The following is a 7,213-nucleotide window of genomic DNA, read 5'->3' as shown; positions in this document are numbered from 1 at the left end:
TATTTAAAAACAATAACAAAGGTATTTTAGCGACTTTCCGGTATTTTGCGTAAAATAATTGTGAATATTAGAAAAGAATATTAACTTTAGTTACTTATTTTTGGAGGGGGTGCGGGGGCGTACAGGAAAACGTTACGGTGCGTTACATGGGGGGGGGGGGGGGGTTAAAAAATCTTCAAAAATTGCGTTACGTAATACTTGAACGGACCCTTATGGATAAGCATATAAAATATTGCATACGAGAGACTGAAGTTTTCGAAGATCTTTGGATGACCTAATAAATTGGGAGGTTCGGATTTGAATCCGGGTTGAGCAGTTATAATTTTACCGCAGTATCGGCACGGAGTCTGGAATTCGTGCTCGATATGCCGATACACTCGGCTATCACATCATGAAATACACATGGCGAAAAAGAGTGCACTAACGCCTCTGTCTACCTAGTTATAAATGGCGGGAATGTGTGCATAATTACTTAACCGTCGATTTAACATCGTATTTAACTAATTAAGCCTCTGGGCTATCTTTGCGAGGTTTACCCGACTGCCAAAAGATGGTAATATATTTTTAAACGCGCACGGCTGACTCCATTGTACCTGATGGTAAGTGGAATGGGGGCCAATAGAATGTCGACTGACGAGAGATGATTACCCCTCAGTCGACACAATTATGTCTGTTGTGTTGAATAAAGATAATGTATTTAAAGGTGTCTTCGTAAACGTATTTTGTTTCTTTTGATATCCGCCGAGTAGCGTGTTGTCTTCTGTGTGTCAAAATATGTATTGAACAGTTCGTTTAGTGTACGAGTTAATAAATGTAAATTAAAGAAATCTTGCTCAATTTCATTCAAATATAGTTATAACCCAACCAGATGTACACAGGCTGGTTCCAGATCCCACACAAACGCCGACAAACTATTCCAAAGCCTGACGGTGCGGCAAAGAGTTGAACTACTATACTACAACGGTTTTCCCTACGAGATCGAATCAGAAACGAGGAGATCCGTAGGAGAACAAAGGTTACCGACATAGCCCATAGGATTAGCAAGTTGAAGTGGCAGTGGGCCGGGCACATAGCTCGAAAAACCGATGGCCGTTGTTGTCGAAATGTTCTAGAGTGGAGGCCACGTACAGGCAAACGAAATGTCGGACGCCCGCCTACAAGGTGGATGGTCGACCTAGCTAAGGTCGCGGGAAGTCGCTGGATGCAGGCCGCTTCCAACAGGTCGACGTGGAGATCCTTGGGGGAGGCCTATGTTCAGCAGTGGACTTCCTGTGGCTGAGATGATGATGATGACTACAACGGTAGCTCTCTTCATCGCATTAGGGGCTGCGGGCTTCCTCTGACGCAAGTATCTAAGTTGTCTATCTTGTTCTAAGTTGTACTTTTACTGGTGGTAGGTTTCTCATATGCGAGAGTCCGTCTGGGTAGGTACCACAGCAATGTGTATTTCGGCCGCCAGCAGTGTGTAGTCACTTGTGTTCCGGTTAGAACATTGTAGCCAGTGCAACTACTGGACATAATAAGTGTTGAGTAAAAGTCCAATTTAATTTAATCTGTTTTATTATATATGTGTGTGTCTATGTGATTGTCTATGTTTGCTTGTCAATTGTCAATTCATTTTGTCATTCTAGGAATAAACACGTTTCGCAGTAAAAACCAATCGCCGGCCTCTATTATTAGTAAATATCCCACATACACAACAATAAGACTTAATATCTCATGTCTAAGGATGGCGAGCGCAGTGGAATACCAAATAATATTTTGCAATTAAAGGTATTGCATGGTGTTTCTACTGTTTATGAGCGGTCGTATCGCTTACAGGCGAACGGCAAGCTCGTGTCGTTATTCAAAGCAATTAAAAAAACAACTTTTGTGTTCACAGAAAGATCTTCAGGCAAAACCGCGAGCAAAACATAGTCTTTGAATTAACTAGTCTATTAAAAATAGTTTATAAAACTAGAATTCTTTACGCATTAGTTTATTATCAATATCGATAGGTAACGAAGAACATAAATTAAGTGATGTAGAGGGTGAGCATGTCTCGGTTAGAGCTGGGACAGAGTGGGAATGATTTTTTTTTGTTTTAAATAACGAGACGAGCTTGCTGTTCGCCTGATGGTAAACGATACGACCATACGGTAAAGGAAAACATCGTAAGGAAACCTGGGAAGTTTTATAAGAATTTTGAGGGTGTGTGAAGTCTACCCTCGGTATAGCGTGGTGGACTAAGGCCTAATCCCTCTCAGTAAAGGAGGCCAGCAGTGGGACAGTAATAATTTTCTAAGAATTTTGAGGGTGCGTGAAGTCTGCCCGCACTACAGCGTGGTGGACTAAGGCCTAATCCCTCTCAGTAGAGGAGGCCCGTGCAGTGGGATAGTATATGATACAGGGCTGATATTATTATAATATTATACTGTTAGGATGTGAAAAAATTGTGAAGGTATTTCTGACATGTTTTTCTATAAAATACGGTGCTTGACACATCAAGGTCATTAAAAGTAGTACCGGTCATTAGGTTTGTGTGATACTTATGAAACTATATCTAAAGTCACTGATATTTCTTATTCTATAATATAAAAATGAATCGCTGAATATGTTGCTAAGCGCAAATTTCGAGAGCAGCTGAATCAATTTCGCTATTTATTTATAATATTCCTTGAAGTACGAGGATGGTTCTTACGGAGAGAAAAAATAAAAAAAGCCTGAAAAAGTCTAAAAACACTTTTCTGTATTCCCATACAAAAGATTCGTAATAAGACTTAAAAGTCAATTTGATCTTTAATACCATATTTAAGTGTAAGTGGAAGGGCTCGGGGAAGGCAAAACAATTGAGTGACGTTAGTATCGTATAAATGTCAATTAGTCGACTGTTAGGCGGTAGGAAGTTCGCCAGGTCAGCTAGTATTTTTAAAAAATCGCTTCCGTTCTTAACAATACTAAAACGTCAGGAATATCCCGCTTAAAACATGAAGAGCGTACAAGGCACACGCCAAATACCACATGGCCTGATCTGGCGTGTATCCGGGACGGTGTACTGTAACACTAAAATAGAACAGAGATCCGTGGAGTGATGGTTTTACTAATGCTAGATAAATGTTATATTAATCTATATATATAAAAATGAATCCCTATTTCCCTTGGTCACGTCATCACGCGTGAACGGGTGGAACAATTTCGCTAATTCTTTTTTTGTTGTGTGTGTTATTGTCAGGAGAAGGTTCTTATGAAAGAAAAAAAATAATGAAGTTGAGCGGAACGTTAGAAAATTTAATTTCTGCGATTGACAGAATGCGCGCTGATAATTCATAGTAGAGCGGGACAACGTCTGTCGGGTCAGCTAGTATTGTATAAATGCAGTTTCCCTATAAACTTGTTTTAGCATTTAGAGGTGGTTAAATTTACTTAAATAGATGTCAAGAATATCACCGGTTCCTGGTTTAAACCTTATTAAGATGGAAAGATGGCGGCTTGACTTACAGCTGATCGAGTAAATTTGTGTTTTAACTTAGTTTTGCGAATTTTTATAAGTAACTGTTAATGTATTAAATGTAAATTTTTTATTAGTAAGACAGATAGTTAATGTATAAAATATTTCAGATTCCATCACACAATCGAGTATTTTCCTACGTTTTAGTTTATTATTTTATATGTAACAGAAAATAGTAAGAAATTCTTTTGTGAAATCAACAAAGTTGGTTAAAAAATAAAGCAGTTATTGATTTTTTAAATATTGTTGTGAGCAAAAGTGGAGGCGTGGTGGAGTTATCGCGCCGTCCTTTTCTCACTCACATAGCGTTATGGCCGGTAGTACTGTGACGTCATATTTCAATATTACTGTAATTTGAACGCTTCCCTTTCCACCAAATTTCAAAGCTTTATAATTTATTTATTATTACGTGGATTTAAAAAAATCTTTTTCCGGCATATTTTGGACGAAATAGATTTTTGATAAATGTATTTAAAAAAAAAATACGTTATCTACTCTATATGACTAATATGTTGGAGTTGAAGCCGAAATTAAAACCAAAGTAAAATTTTCAGGGTAGGTTTCGGCCGAAACTAAAACTAAAGAAGCAAGGTCTATACCTCGGAGCGGTGCCCTACCGCGCATGCAGCACAACTATGCTACCGAGACAATCATGGCGTACTAATAGATGAAACTTAGTTTCGCTCTCAAGTGCGATATCAACTGAGACGCTGTTCAATTAAAGTCAGCATGTTAAGATCGTTGATAGTAAACTGATATCAATATCTCAAGTCACAGCATATGACGGATTTTGACAGCTCAGTTTTGTTTATTAAACCAGGCCGACTCAGTTGAGAGATCAGACAAGAGATATTTTAGTGTACGAGTGTTCAATACACAAGCACTCTGTTCCTTCTCATAGTCCGGTGAGACGACATGACCGGAGAGAGATCAGCTGGACCAACGGCTTTCCTAGGCACGAGGGTGTCACACCGCCAATTTCCTGACTTCGAGCTGCGACTGAGTAATTTTAAAATAGAAAAACTCCCAATTACTTTTGTTCAACCTGTGATTCGAACCCAGGACTTCAGCGCTGTAGTAGTATTCGTACCATGTATAATTACAACTACGCCACTGAGAAATTCAATTTATTACATTTTATTACCCATAAGAAATTCATTACTTACAGACAAAATCATTAAACTATATAAGTAGTTAGTTATAGACCGCACATCAGGACCAAATTTTTGCTCCAAAAGTTATTACCGATTGGTAATAAGCCGCTGTCTTATCTATACTATTATATAAAGCTGAAGAGTTTGTTTGTTTGTTTGTTTGTTTGTTTGTTTGAACGCGCTAATCTCAGGAACTACTGGTCCAAACCGAAAAATTCTTTTTACGTTGGATAGCCCTTTGTTCATGGAGTGCTATAGGCTATATATCATCACGCTATACCCAATAGGAGCGGGGCAGCAATGGCTAATCTCAGGAACTACCGGTCCAAACTGAAAAATTCTTTTTGCGTTGGATAGCCCTTTATTCGTGGAGTGCTATAGGCTATATATCGTCACGCTATACCCTATTGGAGCGGGGCAGCAATGGCTAATCTCAGGAACTACCGGTCCAAACTGAAAAATTCTTTTTGCGTTGGATAGCCCTTTGTTCATGGAGTGCTATAGGCTATATATCATCACGCTATACCCAATAGGAGCGGAGCAGTAATGGCTAATCTCAGGAACTACCGGTCCAAACTGAAAAATTCTTTTTGCGTTGGATAGCCCTTTGTTCGTGGAGTGCTATAGGCTATATATCATCACGCTATACCCAATAGGAGCGGGGCAGTAATGGCTAATCTCAGGAACTACCGGTCCAAACTGAAAAATTCTTTTGCGTTGGATAGCCCTTTGTTCGTGGAGTGCTATAGGCTATATATCATCACGCTATACCCAATAGGAGCGGGGCAGTAATGGCTAATCTCAGGAACTACCGGTCCAAACTGAAAAATTCTTTTGCATTGGATAGCCCTTTGTTCGTGGAGAGCTATAGGCTATATATCATCACGCTATATTCAGTAGGAGCGGAGCAGTAATGGCTAATCTCAGGAACTACCGATTCGAACTGAAAAAAAATTTTTGTGTTGAATAGTCCTTTGTTTGTGGAGTGCTCAAAGTTATATATCATCACGCTATGGCCAATAAGAGCGGAGCAGTAATGGCTAATCTCAGGAACTACCAGTTTGAACTAAAAAAATCGTTTTGTGTTGGATAGCCCTTTATTTGTGGGGTGCTATAGACTGTATATCATCACGCTATATACCAATAGGAGCGGAGCAGTAATGAAACATGTTGCAAATACGGGGACAATTTATTAGTTTTGAGAGATTCCGTTGCGTGCGCTGCGTAAACGGTTAAAGTTATGCAACAATGATGTATGACGGGATTGTTCCTCTTAAAAGTTATACAAAAATTATTATAAAACAAAGTCCCCGCTACATCTGTCTGCCTGAACGTCTTAAACTCAAAAACTACCCAACGTATTAAGATGAACTTTGGTATGGAGACAGTTTGAAACCCTGGGAAGAACATAGGCTCCCGGGAAACTACTACTTTTATAATGGAAAACTTTAGCCTGAAAAACTTTATAACGCGGGCGGAGCCGCGAGCAAAAGCTAGTTTCAAATATCCGTATGAGATGTCACAGGGTCCTTAGACATTAATACAAAAATAACATATTTCACAAAATATGCTAATACGCGCATTTAAAACTTGTATATCATGATATGGAACTGAAGTATTATACACTGATGTTTCGCTATTTCAAGGTAGATTGAGTAACATCACATAAGAACAAAATGTTTGTATGACAATCTTCCCAAAGCCCGCTCTATATAATCTTAGAACACTTTGCTTACGGGTAAAAAAATACAATAAAATTTATGTTTTTATTGTTTCTATTTTAATGAATGTAATTATTCGTATTATTTTCACGCAATCTATTTACTTCTGTGTAATACAAAAGAATAATATTAATTATCAATTCGACGTCATAACATCAAAGACAGCTGTTTATACGTTTAATGGCGTAACAAAGATGGCGTCTATCGTTCGAATTTTAATAATGGACTAGCTTTACGCGCGGTTTTGCAGTGAAAATCTTTTACATAATAAGCAGATAGCAGTTCTATTACTATTACTATTACTTATGTCAAGCCGTAAGTAAACTTGCCTTTAGTCGATAGCCTAGTAAGTAATTATTTATAATTATTGTAATTCGTATCCAATGTTTTCTAGAAAATAAAACAAATATATCGTGATTAGTGGTTTTCCGGTGGCCAGAATTCGATCGTCGAATTTAATATATTTGTAGGAAATATTATACATTACTTTTATTTTTTTATACTTCCCTATGATAACTTAATTACGAAAAATCTTACTATTCCGTGTGCGCATTGTGCTTAAAAAGGGGTATGCATATATTATAGATGTTTGAAATCATGATTGTGTTTGGCTATTAGTAAGATACCAATAATATGAATCTCCTCTCATTTTGATCACACACTATCCATATAACCCGACTACTAACGACTTCTCATTATGGAGAATTTACTTATCATTAGAACGATTTGCAGTATTCCATGCATATTAGTGCCTATATGTTGTATCGAGTTTCCTTTCGGATCATTTCATCTTTCGCCGCTGATATATTACGCTATTTTTAGCGATAAAAATAATGCCTTGTCAACAGAAT

The sequence above is a fragment of the Manduca sexta genome, chromosome 1 (genome assembly GCF_014839805.1).
Source record: "Manduca sexta isolate Smith_Timp_Sample1 chromosome 1, JHU_Msex_v1.0, whole genome shotgun sequence".
Classification (NCBI taxonomy): domain Eukaryota; kingdom Metazoa; phylum Arthropoda; class Insecta; order Lepidoptera; family Sphingidae; genus Manduca; species Manduca sexta.
This window is presented reverse-complemented; position numbering follows the sequence as displayed.